This window comes from Schistocerca piceifrons, chromosome 1 (assembly GCF_021461385.2).
Source record: "Schistocerca piceifrons isolate TAMUIC-IGC-003096 chromosome 1, iqSchPice1.1, whole genome shotgun sequence".
Taxonomy (NCBI): Eukaryota; Metazoa; Arthropoda; class Insecta; order Orthoptera; family Acrididae; genus Schistocerca; species Schistocerca piceifrons.
Genome location: NC_060138.1, coordinates 396,626,242 through 396,644,231, shown reverse-complemented (window position 1 = coordinate 396,644,231; position 17,990 = coordinate 396,626,242). Strand labels below are relative to the sequence as shown.

Genomic DNA, 17,990 nt, shown 5'->3' with positions numbered 1-17,990 from the left:
GTATCCTTGCGGAGTACCGCCAGAGATGAAAAACCGCAGTGTCAGGGCCTAAATGCTTGCAGCGTGTGCGTTCCACATGAGGGAGTGACATACGGTGGTGCGGGCTGATATGGCAACAGGCGACCGTCGAAAACATCGCAAAAGCAAGTGCCGGAAGGAACGACAATATACGAGAGCACTCGTCAACAGCCCAGTACTACCCTCCATGTCGAGGAGTAAACTGCGACTCCTATTTGAACGCCGCTAGCTGCCAGGGCAGTGGAGAAGCCGTGAGGCCGCCCCACAGCAGCGTCAGGCCGGTGCGAGCTATACTGGCGCGAGCTACACCTAGCCGAGTGCTTACGTCGTCCACCACCTACTGCATATGTGTGTGTGCGTGTGTACACACGTATTCTGCGTGCGTGCGGCGGCGACGACGACGACGTTCGCGAGGAGCTAAGGTTATAACTCCAAACAATTTAATTAAAATTATCTGTGACCAGACCATAAGAGACGCTAACGAGGCATCCGAAGGCACTGTCCTGTGCCCCCATAAATTACCAGCCTAGCGTAATGCGGCTGCAAGTGCGGTCCGGCTAACCGCAAAAAAAAAAAAAAAAAAAAAAAAATTACTTAAGATAATCTTAAATTAATTAAAAGAAATCGTGGTGTGTAAGCAACTAACTACTGGGCACATCAACAACTACGACAAGTTTTGCTACCAGCGGAATATCTGATCACTGCAGAATGTTAACCCATTTCAGGCTGTGTTTTAATTAATTTTAGGTGGGCCGATCCCGGCGGTACTGCAATGCCGGGCCAACCCGCTACAGAGGTGGAGCAAGCCCCTAGCACTCCGTTAGAAGCCAAAAATGAGTTTAATATTCTGGTCGTGTGATGCAGGACGTATCAGATATTAAGCTGATAAGAACAGATACTACACTTTTTTTCCCTCCTACCTCCCCCATAGCCCTACCTTTTCCTCTCCAAAAATGCCGCCATCCTCTAGTGTCGACGCAGCACGTAAAGCAGGGTGTTGTTAGTAGCAAGACTTATTGCCATAAACCGAAAATAAAAGCGGAGGCATACTCTGCTATGCCTCAGGGGGCGACGACACACTACTCAGAAACACACCTCCCTCTGCAGGTGTGAGGCAAGTGATGATTTTAAAAACTAAATAGAAAGAAATAAATAAAGACAGAAATGAAGGCAAAATAAAAAAAAAAACAGCGACGCAGCACACTCAAACGAACTGGCGAGATAATCCCATCGCCCATAGAATTAACAAAGTAATAATCCTCTAAGATAGATTATGCGTTTTCCAATTTTCCAATAATTTTTCATACAAGGTTCACACAATTCGCATGTTACCAATTTCCATATTATCAGTATCACAGAACAGTCTACTCTAGTGATGCCCAGAAGGCCAATATCAAATCTGGGGTATGGGTAAGTCAAGGGTAGTTTGAAAGTCCGAGTGACAAAGATCCAGGGGTACACTCAGGCAATTCTTATACGAGGTGCCTTAGTTAGCCCGGAACACCTTTTGATAACCATGAACCATTGCAACTTTAAGAAATCTTGCAAAAGTAATGGTATATTTCCGGTCCGATTCCGCCAGGCGATGCTGGCTCCAAAGGTAGTCCATGAAAGAGACAGCATCTGCGAGGCAAAGGTCATAGATCGTGAAAATGGTTTGGCCCAAGAGACACACCATTGCGTTACGTCGTGTTCGGGGGTTGGTCTGAATACCAGGGTTAAGGAACCAGTCGACTGACACATAGTCCAGTGTAGTCCCACCGATCAGCGTTAATAGCACACGTGCAAGGTCCCACACTTCTGTGACGTGAGGGCATAGGAGACGATGCTCTCTGGTGTCTACGTCACCACATCGGCCGCAAGCAGCCGAGGGCCATAGGAGGATGGCCGCCAGGCGATGATTAGTGGGTATTAAATTGTTTACAACGCGATACCATAGCGCTGAAACTTCTGTGGGAAGGGCTAGGTGGTTGATATTAGCCCAAGCGTGGTGCCAGATGACCGACGGTCGTCTGTCCTCCAATTTGTGTGGTGTGAGCTGGCCTCGAAGCGCCTAGTAAAGGCGCTTCGATGTGCGTGCCTTGTCGGTGGCCACTGCTAGGATGTAACTTTGATTGAGGTGATAGTCCTTGACTGTCGTCATCCGGAATGGAATATGTGTCAAGCATACTGGTGCACGCGCCGATTGTAGGCGATAACGGTCGAAAAGCACCGCTGTTGTCCCACCTGGGTCAATCTCACGCAAAGTGGCGATACGGTGAATCAGGATTGCCGCACATTTGCGGGGAAAGTCAATGAGTCCAAGGCGACTATCGACTTTTGGCAGTGTACAAGTCTGTGCATCAACTTTGAATAGTGCACGCCGCCACAATAGGCAATATACTGTTTGTGAGATGGCTCTGCTGGTTTGTTTCGGTAGCGTAAGGAGTTGTGCTACATACCATGCCCGTGATAGGATGTAAGTATTAATCAGTTGGATTCGTTGATGGAGGTCGAGTCGTTGATCAGTGTGACTCACGCAAAGTCCTCTGATGCGCGTGAGAATCCGCCTGCACGTGAGTGTTAACATGCGCTGTGGACAGGCAGTCACCTCAAGACCCAAGATACGTTGTTCCCCTACAATCCGGTAGCATGGGCGTTCGATGGTCAATGATCGTGGTCCTAGTGGGATTAGCACCATTTTGTTGGATTTTAACATGGCACCGGATGCTCGTTCATAAACGTGGAGGACTCGGCGAACCGAATCGATGTCCCTGGCGTTTGCTACAAACACACCTACACCATCCGCCTACGCCACACTGCGGAAGGTGACGCCTGGGAAAGGAACACCATCGACCATCCGTCCGATGTCACGCAGCATGGGGTACAGCGCCAAAGCGATAAAATACACTGACAAGGGACACCCTTGTCGAACTGATCGTCTGATGGAAATTGGTCGTGATCTGCAACCGTTCACAATGATTGTGGAATTTGCTCCATCCAAGAAGTGCCGGATGACTCTTATGAAGTGCTCCCCGAAACCCATCCGCTACATAACGGCCAGCAGGTAGGATGGGAGACCCTATCGGAGGCACCGGCGAAATCTAGGGATCAATTGCAGCCGGGGTTCGAGCGTCGGCGGTGGGTGAGTAAGACAGCATCACGGTATATAGAAGCAGCGGTGAAGGTGGTTCGATTCGAAACGCCACATGATTGAGTGGGACAAAGTACCTTATTCATTCCCTGTTTAAGACGTGAAGCCACACTTCGTGCCACCAACTTATAATCAGTGTTAAGAACGGTGATGGGATGTACGTCTTTAGCCCATCAGTGACCTGTGACCTTTGGATTAAAGCCAATATGTACAGCTAGAAAATCGGCGGGTAGCTCGCAACCAGCAAAAATCTCCTCGCACATTTTGCAGAAGCGGTCTCCTAACAGGCCGGAAAACCTAGCACTTCGATTAGTGCTGGAATGGCACAATCGAAGGGCGGTATCCTTGCGGAGTACCGCCAGAGATGAAAAACCGCAGTGTCAGGGCCTAAATGCTTGCAGCGTGTGCGTTCCACATGAGGGAGTGACATACGGTGGTGCGGGCTGATATGGCAACAGGCGACCGTCGAAAACATCGCAAAAGCAAGTGCCGGAAGGAACGACAATATACGAGAGCACTCGTCAACAGCCCAGTACTACCCTCCATGTCGAGGAGTAAACTGCGACTCCTATTTGAACGCCGCTAGCTGCCAGGGCAGTGGAGAAGCCGTGAGGCCGCCCCACAGCAGCGTCAGGCCGGTGCGAGCTATACTGGCGCGAGCTACACCTAGCCGAGTGCTTACGTCGTCCACCACCTACTGCATATGTGTGTGTGCGTGTGTACACACGTATTCTGCGTGCGTGCGGCGGCGACGACGACGACGTTCGCGAGGAGCTAAGGTTATAACTCCAAACAATTTAATTAAAATTATCTGTGACCAGACCATAAGAGATGCTAACGAGGCATCCGAAGGCACTGTCCTGTGCCCCCATAAATTACCAGCCTAGCGTAATGCGGCTGCAAGTGCGGTCCGGCTAACCGCAAAAAAAAAAAAAAAAAAAAAAAAAAATTACTTAAGATAATCTTAAATTAATTAAAAGAAATCGTGGTGTGTAAGCAACTAACTACTGGGCACATCAACAACTACGACAAGTTTTGCTACCAGCGGAATATCTGATCACTGCAGAATGTTAACCCATTTCAGGCTGTGTTTTAATTAATTTTAGGTGGGCCGATCCCGGCGGTACTGCAATGCCGGGCCAACCCGCTACAGAGGTGGAGCAAGCCCCTAGCACTCCGTCAGAAGCCAAAAATGAGTTTAATATTCTGGTCGTGTGATGCAGGACGTATCAGATATTAAGCTGATAAGAACAGATACTACACTTTTTTTCCCTCCTACCTCCCCTATAGCCCTACCTTTTCCTCTCCAAAAATGCCGCCATCCTCTAGTGTCGACGCAGCACGTAAAGCAGGGTGTTGTTAGTAGCAAGACTTATTGCCATAAACCGAAAATAAAAGCGGAGGCATACTCTGCTATGCCTCAGGGGGCGACGACACACTACTCAGAAACACACCTCCCTCTGCAGGTGTGAGGCAAGTGATGATTTTAAAAACTAAATAGAAAGAAATAAATAAAGACAGAAATGAAGGCAAAATAAAAAAAAAAAACAGCGACGCAGCACACTCAAACGAACTGGCGAGATAATCCCATCGCCCATAGAATTAACAAAGTAATAATCCTCTAAGATAGATTATGCGTTTTCCAATTTTCCAATAATTTTTCATACAAGGTTCACACAATTCGCATGTTACCAATATCCATATTATCAGTATCACAGAACAGTCTACTCTAGTGATGCCCAGAAGGCCAATATCAAATCTGGGGTATGGGTAAGTCAAGGGTAGTTTGAAAGTCCGAGTGACAAAGATCCAGGGGTACACTCAGGCAATTCTTATACGAGGTGCCTTAGTTAGCCCGGAACACCTTTTGATAACCATGAACCATTGCAACTTTAAGAAATCTTGCAAAAGTAATGGTATATTTCCGGTCAGATTCCGCCAGGCGATGCTGGCTCCAAAGGTAGTCCATGAAAGAGACAGCATCTGCGAGGCAAAGGTCATAGATCGTGAAAATGGTTTGGCCCAAGAGACACACCATTGCGTTACGTCGTGTTCGGGGGTTGGTCTGAATACCAGGGTTAAGGAACCAGTCGACTGACACATAGTCCAGTGTAGTCCCACCGATCAGCGTTAATAGCACACGTGCAAGGTCCCACACTTCTGTGACGTGAGGGCATAGGAGACGATGCTCTCTGGTGTCTACGTCACCACATCGGCCGCAAGCAGCCGAGGGCCATAGGAGGATGGCCGCCAGGCGATGATTAGTGGGTATTAAATTGTTTACAACGCGATACCATAGCGCTGAAACTTCTGTGGGAAGGGCTAGGTGGTTGATATTAGCCCAAGCGTGGTGCCAGATGACCGACGGTCGTCTGTCCTCCAATTTGTGTGGTGTGAGCTGGCCTCGAAGCGCCTAGTAAAGGCGCTTCGATGTGCGTGCCTTGTCGGTGGCCACTGCTAGGATGTAACTTTGATTGAGGTGATAGTCCTTGACTGTCGTCATCCGGAATGGAATATGTGTCAAGCATACTGGTGCACGCGCCGATTGTAGGCGATAACGGTCGAAAAGCACCGCTGTTGTCCCACCTGGGTCAATCTCACGCAAAGTGGCGATACGGTGAATCAGGATTGCCGCACATTTGCGGGGAAAGTCAATGAGTCCAAGGCGACTATCGACTTTTGGCAGTGTACAAGTCTGTGCATCAACTTTGAATAGTGCACGCCGCCACAATAGGCAATATACTGTTTGTGAGATGGCTCTGCTGGTTTGTTTCGGTAGCGTAAGGAGTTGTGCTACATACCATGCCCGTGATAGGATGTAAGTATTAATCAGTTGGATTCGTTGATGGAGGTCGAGTCGTTGATCAGTGTGACTCACGCAAAGTCCTCTGATGCGCGTGAGAATCCGCCTGCACGTGAGTGTTAACATGCGCTGTGGACAGGCAGTCACCTCAAGACCCAAGATACGTTGTTCCCCTACAATCCGGTAGCATGGGCGTTCGATGGTCAATGATCGTGGTCCTAGTGGGATTAGCACCATTTTGTTGGATTTTAACATGGCACCGGATGCTCGTTCATAAACGTGGAGGACTCGGCGAACCGAATCGATGTCCCTGGCGTTTGCTACAAACACACCTACACCATCCGCCTACGCCACACTGCGGAAGGTGACGCCTGGGAAAGGAACACCATCGACCATCCGTCCGATGTCACGCAGCATGGGGTACAGCGCCAAAGCGATAAAATACACTGACAAGGGACACCCTTGTCGAACTGATCGTCTGATGGAAATTGGTCGTGATCTGCAACCGTTCACAATGATTGTGGAATTTGCTCCATCCAAGAAGTGCCGGATGACTCTTATGAAGTGCTCCCCGAAACCCATCCGCTACATAACGGCCAGCAGGTAGGATGGGAGACCCTATCGGAGGCACCGGCGAAATCTAGGGATCAATTGCAGCCGGGGTTCGAGCGTCGGCGGTGGGTGAGTAAGACAGCATCACGGTATATAGAAGCAGCGGTGAAGGTGGTTCGATTCGAAACGCCACATGATTGAGTGGGACAAAGTACCTTATTCATTCCCTGTTTAAGACGTGAAGCCACACTTCGTGCCACCAACTTATAATCAGTGTTAAGAACGGTGATGGGATGTACGTCTTTAGCCCATCAGTGACCTGTGACCTTTGGATTAAAGCCAATATGTACAGCTAGAAAATCGGCGGGTAGCTCGCAACCAGCAAAAATCTCCTCGCACATTTTGCAGAAGCGGTCTCCTAACAGGCCGGAAAACCTAGCACTTCGATTAGTGCTGGAATGGCACAATCGAAGGGCGGTATCCTTGCGGAGTACCGCCAGAGATGAAAAACCGCAGTGTCAGGGCCTAAATGCTTGCAGCGTGTGCGTTCCACATGAGGGAGTGACATACGGTGGTGCGGGCTGATATGGCAACAGGCGACCGTCGAAAACATCGCAAAAGCAAGTGCCGGAAGGAACGACAATATACGAGAGCACTCGTCAACAGCCCAGTACTACCCTCCATGTCGAGGAGTAAACTGCGACTCCTATTTGAACGCCGCTAGCTGCCAGGGCAGTGGAGAAGCCGTGAGGCCGCCCCACAGCAGCGTCAGGCCGGTGCGAGCTATACTGGCGCGAGCTACACCTAGCCGAGTGCTTACGTCGTCCACCACCTACTGCATATGTGTGTGTGCGTGTGTACACACGTATTCTGCGTGCGTGCGGCGGCGACGACGACGACGTTCGCGAGGAGCTAAGGTTATAACTCCAAACAATTTAATTAAAATTATCTGTGACCAGACCATAAGAGATGCTAACGAGGCATCCGAAGGCACTGTCCTGTGCCCCCATAAATTACCAGCCTAGCGTAATGCGGCTGCAAGTGCGGTCCGGCTAACCGCAAAAAAAAAAAAAAAAAAAAAAAAAAATTACTTAAGATAATCTTAAATTAATTAAAAGAAATCGTGGTGTGTAAGCAACTAACTACTGGGCACATCAACAACTACGACAAGTTTTGCTACCAGCGGAATATCTGATCACTGCAGAATGTTAACCCATTTCAGGCTGTGTTTTAATTAATTTTAGGTGGGCCGATCCCGGCGGTACTGCAATGCCGGGCCAACCCGCTACAGAGGTGGAGCAAGCCCCTAGCACTCCGTCAGAAGCCAAAAATGAGTTTAATATTCTGGTCGTGTGATGCAGGACGTATCAGATATTAAGCTGATAAGAACAGATACTACACTTTTTTTCCCTCCTACCTCCCCTATAGCCCTACCTTTTCCTCTCCAAAAATGCCGCCATCCTCTAGTGTCGACGCAGCACGTAAAGCAGGGTGTTGTTAGTAGCAAGACTTATTGCCATAAACCGAAAATAAAAGCGGAGGCATACTCTGCTATGCCTCAGGGGGCGACGACACACTACTCAGAAACACACCTCCCTCTGCAGGTGTGAGGCAAGTGATGATTTTAAAAACTAAATAGAAAGAAATAAATAAAGACAGAAATGAAGGCAAAATAAAAAAAAAAACAGCGACGCAGCACACTCAAACGAACTGGCGAGATAATCCCATCGCCCATAGAATTAACAAAGTAATAATCCTCTAAGATAGATTATGCGTTTTCCAATTTTCCAATAATTTTTCATACAAGGTTCACACAATTCGCATGTTACCAATATCCATATTATCAGTATCACAGAACAGTCTACTCTAGTGATGCCCAGAAGGCCAATATCAAATCTGGGGTATGGGTAAGTCAAGGGTAGTTTGAAAGTCCGAGTGACAAAGATCCAGGGGTACACTCAGGCAATTCTTATACGAGGTGCCTTAGTTAGCCCGGAACACCTTTTGATAACCATGAACCATTGCAACTTTAAGAAATCTTGCAAAAGTAATGGTATATTTCCGGTCAGATTCCGCCAGGCGATGCTGGCTCCAAAGGTAGTCCATGAAAGAGACAGCATCTGCGAGGCAAAGGTCATAGATCGTGAAAATGGTTTGGCCCAAGAGACACACCATTGCGTTACGTCGTGTTCGGGGGTTGGTCTGAATACCAGGGTTAAGGAACCAGTCGACTGACACATAGTCCAGTGTAGTCCCACCGATCAGCGTTAATAGCACACGTGCAAGGTCCCACACTTCTGTGACGTGAGGGCATAGGAGACGATGCTCTCTGGTGTCTACGTCACCACATCGGCCGCAAGCAGCCGAGGGCCATAGGAGGATGGCCGCCAGGCGATGATTAGTGGGTATTAAATTGTTTACAACGCGATACCATAGCGCTGAAACTTCTGTGGGAAGGGCTAGGTGGTTGATATTAGCCCAAGCGTGGTGCCAGATGACCGACGGTCGTCTGTCCTCCAATTTGTGTGGTGTGAGCTGGCCTCGAAGCGCCTAGTAAAGGCGCTTCGATGTGCGTGCCTTGTCGGTGGCCACTGCTAGGATGTAACTTTGATTGAGGTGATAGTCCTTGACTGTCGTCATCCGGAATGGAATATGTGTCAAGCATACTGGTGCACGCGCCGATTGTAGGCGATAACGGTCGAAAAGCACCGCTGTTGTCCCACCTGGGTCAATCTCACGCAAAGTGGCGATACGGTGAATCAGGATTGCCGCACATTTGCGGGGAAAGTCAATGAGTCCAAGGCGACTATCGACTTTTGGCAGTGTACAAGTCTGTGCATCAACTTTGAATAGTGCACGCCGCCACAATAGGCAATATACTGTTTGTGAGATGGCTCTGCTGGTTTGTTTCGGTAGCGTAAGGAGTTGTGCTACATACCATGCCCGTGATAGGATGTAAGTATTAATCAGTTGGATTCGTTGATGGAGGTCGAGTCGTTGATCAGTGTGACTCACGCAAAGTCCTCTGATGCGCGTGAGAATCCGCCTGCACGTGAGTGTTAACATGCGCTGTGGACAGGCAGTCACCTCAAGACCCAAGATACGTTGTTCCCCTACAATCCGGTAGCATGGGCGTTCGATGGTCAATGATCGTGGTCCTAGTGGGATTAGCACCATTTTGTTGGATTTTAACATGGCACCGGATGCTCGTTCATAAACGTGGAGGACTCGGCGAACCGAATCGATGTCCCTGGCGTTTGCTACAAACACACCTACACCATCCGCCTACGCCACACTGCGGAAGGTGACGCCTGGGAAAGGAACACCATCGACCATCCGTCCGATGTCACGCAGCATGGGGTACAGCGCCAAAGCGATAAAATACACTGACAAGGGACACCCTTGTCGAACTGATCGTCTGATGGAAATTGGTCGTGATCTGCAACCGTTCACAATGATTGTGGAATTTGCTCCATCCAAGAAGTGCCGGATGACTCTTATGAAGTGCTCCCCGAAACCCATCCGCTACATAACGGCCAGCAGGTAGGATGGGAGACCCTATCGGAGGCACCGGCGAAATCTAGGGATCAATTGCAGCCGGGGTTCGAGCGTCGGCGGTGGGTGAGTAAGACAGCATCACGGTATATAGAAGCAGCGGTGAAGGTGGTTCGATTCGAAACGCCACATGATTGAGTGGGACAAAGTACCTTATTCATTCCCTGTTTAAGACGTGAAGCCACACTTCGTGCCACCAACTTATAATCAGTGTTAAGAACGGTGATGGGATGTACGTCTTTAGCCCATCAGTGACCTGTGACCTTTGGATTAAAGCCAATATGTACAGCTAGAAAATCGGCGGGTAGCTCGCAACCAGCAAAAATCTCCTCGCACATTTTGCAGAAGCGGTCTCCTAACAGGCCGGAAAACCTAGCACTTCGATTAGTGCTGGAATGGCACAATCGAAGGGCGGTATCCTTGCGGAGTACCGCCAGAGATGAAAAACCGCAGTGTCAGGGCCTAAATGCTTGCAGCGTGTGCGTTCCACATGAGGGAGTGACATACGGTGGTGCGGGCTGATATGGCAACAGGCGACCGTCGAAAACATCGCAAAAGCAAGTGCCGGAAGGAACGACAATATACGAGAGCACTCGTCAACAGCCCAGTACTACCCTCCATGTCGAGGAGTAAACTGCGACTCCTATTTGAACGCCGCTAGCTGCCAGGGCAGTGGAGAAGCCGTGAGGCCGCCCCACAGCAGCGTCAGGCCGGTGCGAGCTATACTGGCGCGAGCTACACCTAGCCGAGTGCTTACGTCGTCCACCACCTACTGCATATGTGTGTGTGCGTGTGTACACACGTATTCTGCGTGCGTGCGGCGGCGACGACGACGACGTTCGCGAGGAGCTAAGGTTATAACTCCAAACAATTTAATTAAAATTATCTGTGACCAGACCATAAGAGATGCTAACGAGGCATCCGAAGGCACTGTCCTGTGCCCCCATAAATTACCAGCCTAGCGTAATGCGGCTGCAAGTGCGGTCCGGCTAACCGCAAAAAAAAAAAAAAAAAAAAAAAAAATTACTTAAGATAATCTTAAATTAATTAAAAGAAATCGTGGTGTGTAAGCAACTAACTACTGGGCACATCAACAACTACGACAAGTTTTGCTACCAGCGGAATATCTGATCACTGCAGAATGTTAACCCATTTCAGGCTGTGTTTTAATTAATTTTAGGTGGGCCGATCCCGGCGGTACTGCAATGCCGGGCCAACCCGCTACAGAGGTGGAGCAAGCCCCTAGCACTCCGTCAGAAGCCAAAAATGAGTTTAATATTCTGGTCGTGTGATGCAGGACGTATCAGATATTAAGCTGATAAGAACAGATACTACACTTTTTTTCCCTCCTACCTCCCCTATAGCCCTACCTTTTCCTCTCCAAAAATGCCGCCATCCTCTAGTGTCGACGCAGCACGTAAAGCAGGGTGTTGTTAGTAGCAAGACTTATTGCCATAAACCGAAAATAAAAGCGGAGGCATACTCTGCTATGCCTCAGGGGGCGACGACACACTACTCAGAAACACACCTCCCTCTGCAGGTGTGAGGCAAGTGATGATTTTAAAAACTAAATAGAAAGAAATAAATAAAGACAGAAATGAAGGCAAAATAAAAAAAAAAACAGCGACGCAGCACACTCAAACGAACTGGCGAGATAATCCCATCGCCCATAGAATTAACAAAGTAATAATCCTCTAAGATAGATTATGCGTTTTCCAATTTTCCAATAATTTTTCATACAAGGTTCACACAATTCGCATGTTACCAATATCCATATTATCAGTATCACAGAACAGTCTACTCTAGTGATGCCCAGAAGGCCAATATCAAATCTGGGGTATGGGTAAGTCAAGGGTAGTTTGAAAGTCCGAGTGACAAAGATCCAGGGGTACACTCAGGCAATTCTTATACGAGGTGCCTTAGTTAGCCCGGAACACCTTTTGATAACCATGAACCATTGCAACTTTAAGAAATCTTGCAAAAGTAATGGTATATTTCCGGTCAGATTCCGCCAGGCGATGCTGGCTCCAAAGGTAGTCCATGAAAGAGACAGCATCTGCGAGGCAAAGGTCATAGATCGTGAAAATGGTTTGGCCCAAGAGACACACCATTGCGTTACGTCGTGTTCGGGGGTTGGTCTGAATACCAGGGTTAAGGAACCAGTCGACTGACACATAGTCCAGTGTAGTCCCACCGATCAGCGTTAATAGCACACGTGCAAGGTCCCACACTTCTGTGACGTGAGGGCATAGGAGACGATGCTCTCTGGTGTCTACGTCACCACATCGGCCGCAAGCAGCCGAGGGCCATAGGAGGATGGCCGCCAGGCGATGATTAGTGGGTATTAAATTGTTTACAACGCGATACCATAGCGCTGAAACTTCTGTGGGAAGGGCTAGGTGGTTGATATTAGCCCAAGCGTGGTGCCAGATGACCGACGGTCGTCTGTCCTCCAATTTGTGTGGTGTGAGCTGGCCTCGAAGCGCCTAGTAAAGGCGCTTCGATGTGCGTGCCTTGTCGGTGGCCACTGCTAGGATGTAACTTTGATTGAGGTGATAGTCCTTGACTGTCGTCATCCGGAATGGAATATGTGTCAAGCATACTGGTGCACGCGCCGATTGTAGGCGATAACGGTCGAAAAGCACCGCTGTTGTCCCACCTGGGTCAATCTCACGCAAAGTGGCGATACGGTGAATCAGGATTGCCGCACATTTGTGGGGAAAGTCAATGAGTCCAAGGCGACTATCGACTTTTGGCAGTGTACAAGTCTGTGCATCAACTTTGAATAGTGCACGCCGCCACAATAGGCAATATACTGTTTGTGAGATGGCTCTGCTGGTTTGTTTCGGTAGCGTAAGGAGTTGTGCTACATACCATGCCCGTGATAGGATGTAAGTATTAATCAGTTGGATTCGTTGATGGAGGTCGTGTCGTTGATCAGTGTGACTCACGCAAAGTCCTCTGATGCGCGTGAGAATCCGCCTGCACGTGAGTGTTAACATGCGCTGTGGACAGGCAGTCACCTCAAGACCCAAGATACGTTGTTCCCCTACAATCCGGTAGCATGGGCGTTCGATGGTCAATGATCGTGGTCCTAGTGGGATTAGCACCATTTTGTTGGATTTTAACATGGCACCGGATGCTCGTTCATAAACGTGGAGGACTCGGCGAACCGAATCGATGTCCCTGGCGTTTGCTACAAACACACCTACACCATCCGCCTACGCCACACTGCGGAAGGTGACGCCTGGGAAAGGAACACCATCGACCATCCGTCCGATGTCACGCAGCATGGGGTACAGCGCCAAAGCGATAAAATACACTGACAAGGGACACCCTTGTCGAACTGATCGTCTGATGGAAATTGGTCGTGATCTGCAACCGTTCACAATGATTGTGGAGTTTGCTCCATCCAAGAAGTGCCGGATGACTCTTATGAAGTGCTCCCCGAAACCCATCCGCTACATAACGGCCAGCAGGTAGGATGGGAGACCCTATCGGAGGCACCGGCGAAATCTAGGGATCAATTGCAGCCGGGGTTCGAGCGTCGGCGGTGGGTGAGTAAGACAGCATCACGGTATATAGAAGCAGCGGTGAAGGTGGTTCGATTCGAAACGCCACATGATTGAGTGGGACAAAGTACCTTATTCATTCCCTGTTTAAGACGTGAAGCCACACTTCGTGCCACCAACTTATAATCAGTGTTAAGAACGGTGATGGGACGTACGTCTTTAGCCCATCAGTGACCTGTGACCTTTGGATTAAAGCCAATATGTACAGCTAGAAAATCGGCGGGTAGCTCGCAACCAGCAAAAATCTCCTCGCACATTTTGCAGAAGCGGTCTCCTAACAGGCCGGAAAACCTAGCACTTCGATTAGTGCTGGAATGGCACAATCGAAGGGCGGTATCCTTGCGGAGTACCGCCAGAGATGAAAAACCGCAGTGTCAGGGCCTAAATGCTTGCAGCGTGTGCGTTCCACATGAGGGAGTGACATACGGTGGTGCGGGCTGATATGGCAACAGGCGACCGTCGAAAACATCGCAAAAGCAAGTGCCGGAAGGAACGACAATATACGAGAGCACTCGTCAACAGCCCAGTACTACCCTCCATGTCGAGGAGTAAACTGCGACTCCTATTTGAACGCCGCTAGCTGCCAGGGCAGTGGAGAAGCCGTGAGGCCGCCCCACAGCAGCGTCAGGCCGGTGCGAGCTATACTGGCGCGAGCTACACCTAGCCGAGTGCTTACGTCGTCCACCACCTACTGCATATGTGTGTGTGCGTGTGTACACACGTATTCTGCGTGCGTGCGGCGGCGACGACGACGACGTTCGCGAGGAGCTAAGGTTATAACTCCAAACAATTTAATTAAAATTATCTGTGACCAGACCATAAGAGACGCTAACGAGGCATCCGAAGGCACTGTCCTGTGCCCCTATAAATTACCAGCCTAGCGTAATGCGGCTGCAAGTGCGGTCCGGCTAACCGCAAAAAAAAAAAAAAAAAAAAAAAATTACTTAAGATAATCTTAAATTAATTAAAAGAAATCGTGGTGTGTAAGCAACTAACGACTGGGCACATCAACAACTACGACAAGTTTTGCTACCAGCGGAATATCTGATCACTGCAGAATGTTAACCCATTTCAGGCTGTGTTTTAATTAATTTTAGGTGGGCCGATCCCGGCGGTACTGCAATGCCGGGCCAACCCGCTACAGAGGTGGAGCAAGCCCCTAGCACTCCGTCAGAAGCCAAAAATGAGTTTAATATTCTGGTCGTGTGATGCAGGACGTATCAGATATTAAGCTGATAAGAACAGATACTACACTTTTTTTCCCTCCTACCTCCCCTATAGCCCTACCTTTTCCTCTCCAAAAATGCCGCCATCCTCTAGTGTCGACGCAGCACGTAAAGCAGGGTGTTGTTAGTAGCAAGACTTATTGCCATAAACCGAAAATAAAAGCGGAGGCATACTCTGCTATGCCTCAGGGGGCGACGACACACTACTCAGAAACACACCTCCCTCTGCAGGTGTGAGGCAAGTGATGATTTTAAAAACTAAATAGAAAGAAATAAATAAAGGCAGAAATGAAGGCAAAATAAAAAAAAACAGCGACGCAGCACACTCAAACGAACTGGCGAGATAATCCCATCGCCCATAGAATTAACAAAGTAATAATCCTCTAAGATAGATTATGCGTTTTCCAATTTTCCAATAATTTTTCATACAAGGTTCACACAATTCGCATGTTACCAATTTCCATATTATCAGTATCACAGAACAGTCTACTCTAGTGATGCCCAGAAGGCCAATATCAAATCTGGGGTATGGGTAAGTCAAGGGTAGTTTGAAAGTCCGAGTGACAAAGATCCAGGGGTACACTCAGGCAATTCTTATACGAGGTGCCTTAGTTAGCCCGGAACACCTTTTGATAACCATGAGCCATTGCAACTTTAAGAAATCTTGCAAAAGTAATGGTATATTTCCGGTCAGATTCCGCCAGGCGATGCTGGCTCCAAAGGTAGTCCATGAAAGAGACAGCATCTGCGAGGCAAAGGTCATAGATCGTGAAAATGGTTTGGCCCAAGAGACACACCATTGCGTTACGTCGTGTTCGGGGGTTGGTCTGAATACCAGGGTTAAGGAACCAGTCGACTGACACATAGTCCAGTGTAGTCCCACCGATCAGCGTTAATAGCACACGTGCAAGGTCCCACACTTCTGTGACGTGAGGGCATAGGAGACGATGCTCTCTGGTGTCTACGTCACCACATCGGCCGCAAGCAGCCGAGGGCCATAGGAGGATGGCCGCCAGGCGATGATTAGTGGGTATTAAATTGTTTACAACGCGATACCATAGCGCTGAAACTTCTGTGGGAAGGGCTAGGTGGTTGATATTAGCCCAAGCGTGGTGCCAGATGACCGACGGTCGTCTGTCCTCCAATTTGTGTGGTGTGAGCTGGCCTCGAAGCGCCTAGTAAAGGCGCTTCGATGTGCGTGCCTTGTCGGTGGCCACTGCTAGGATGTAACTTTGATTGAGGTGATAGTCCTTGACTGTCGTCATCCGGAATGGAATATGTGTCAAGCATACTGGTGCACGCGCCGATTGTAGGCGATAACGGTCGAAAAGCACCGCTGTTGTCCCACCTGGGTCAATCTCACGCAAAGTGGCGATACGGTGAATCAGGATTGCCGCACATTTGTGGGGAAAGTCAATGAGTCCAAGGCGACTATCGACTTTTGGCAGTGTACAAGTCTGTGCATCAACTTTGAATAGTGCACGCCGCCACAATAGGCAATATACTGTTTGTGAGATGGCTCTGCTGGTTTGTTTCGGTAGCGTAAGGAGTTGTGCTACATACCATGCCCGTGATAGGATGTAAGTATTAATCAGTTGGATTCGTTGATGGAGGTCGAGTCGTTGATCAGTGTGACTCACGCAAAGTCCTCTGATGCGCGTGAGAATCCGCCTGCACGTGAGTGTTAACATGCGCTGTGGACAGGCAGTCACCTCAAGACCCAAGATACGTTGTTCCCCTACAATCCGGTAGCATGGGCGTTCGATGGTCAATGATCGTGGTCCTAGTGGGATTAGCACCATTTTGTTGGATTTTAACATGGCACCGGATGCTCGTTCATAAACGTGGAGGACTCGGCGAACCGAATCGATGTCCCTGGCGTTTGCTACAAACACACCTACACCATCCGCCTACGCCACACTGCGGAAGGTGACGCCTGGGAAAGGAACACCATCGACCATCCGTCCGATGTCACGCAGCATGGGGTACAGCGCCAAAGCGATAAAATACACTGACAAGGGACACCCTTGTCGAACTGATCGTCTGATGGGAATTGGTCGTGATCTGCAACCGTTCACAATGATTGTGGAATTTGCTCCATCCAAGAAGTGCCGGATGACTCTTATGAAGTGCTCCCCGAAACCCATCCGCTACATAACGGCCAGCAGGTAGGATGGGAGACCCTATCGGAGGCACCGGCGAAATCTAGGGATCAATTGCAGCCGGGGTTCGAGCGTCGGCGGTGGGTGAGTAAGACAGCATCACGGTATATAGAAGCAGCGGTGAAGGTGGTTCGATTCGAAACGCCACATGATTGAGTGGGACAAAGTACCTTATTCATTCCCTGTTTAAGACGTGAAGCCACACTTCGTGCCACCAACTTATAATCAGTGTTAAGAACGGTGATGGGACGTACGTCTTTAGCCCATCAGTGACCTGTGACCTTTGGATTAAAGCCAATATGTACAGCTAGAAAATCGGCGGGTAGCTCGCAACCAGCAAAAATCTCCTCGCACATTTTGCAGAAGCGGTCTCCTAACAGGCCGGAAAACCTAGCACTTCGATTAGTGCTGGAATGGCACAATCGAAGGGCGGTATCCTTGCGGAGTACCGCCAGAGATGAAAAACCGCAGTGTCAGGGCCTAAATGCTTGCAGCGTGTGCGTTCCACATGAGGGAGTGACATACGGTGGTGCGGGCTGATATGGCAACAGGCGACCGTCGAAAACATCGCAAAAGCAAGTGCCGGAAGGAACGACAATATACGAGAGCACTCGTCAACAGCCCAGTACTACCCTCCATGTCGAGGAGTAAACTGCGACTCCTATTTGAACGCCGCTAGCTGCCAGGGCAGTGGAGAAGCCGTGAGGCCGCCCCACAGCAGCGTCAGGCCGGTGCGAGCTATACTGGCGCGAGCTACACCTAGCCGAGTGCTTACGTCGTCCACCACCTACTGCATATGTGTGTGTGCGTGTGTACACACGTATTCTGCGTGCGTGCGGCGGCGACGACGACGACGTTCGCGAGGAGCTAAGGTTATAACTCCAAACAATTTAATTAAAATTATCTGTGACCAGACCATAAGAGATGCTAACGAGGCATCCGAAGGCACTGTCCTGTGCCCCCATAAAT

At 49.3% G+C, this 17,990-nt stretch overlaps 5 pseudogenes; all 5 read right to left on the bottom strand.

Annotated features, from left to right (window-relative positions):
* Positions 1-760: 760 nt before the first annotated feature.
* LOC124719371 lies at positions 761-973 on the bottom strand (annotated as a pseudogene).
* A 3,279-nt stretch (positions 974-4,252) lies between these two features.
* LOC124720008 lies at positions 4,253-4,465 on the bottom strand (annotated as a pseudogene).
* A 3,280-nt stretch (positions 4,466-7,745) lies between these two features.
* Positions 7,746-7,958, bottom strand: LOC124720003 (annotated as a pseudogene).
* A 3,278-nt stretch (positions 7,959-11,236) lies between these two features.
* Positions 11,237-11,449, bottom strand: LOC124719999 (annotated as a pseudogene).
* Positions 11,450-14,725: 3,276 nt separating this feature from the next.
* LOC124719988 lies at positions 14,726-14,938 on the bottom strand (annotated as a pseudogene).
* Between the last annotated feature and the right edge of the window lie 3,052 nt (positions 14,939-17,990).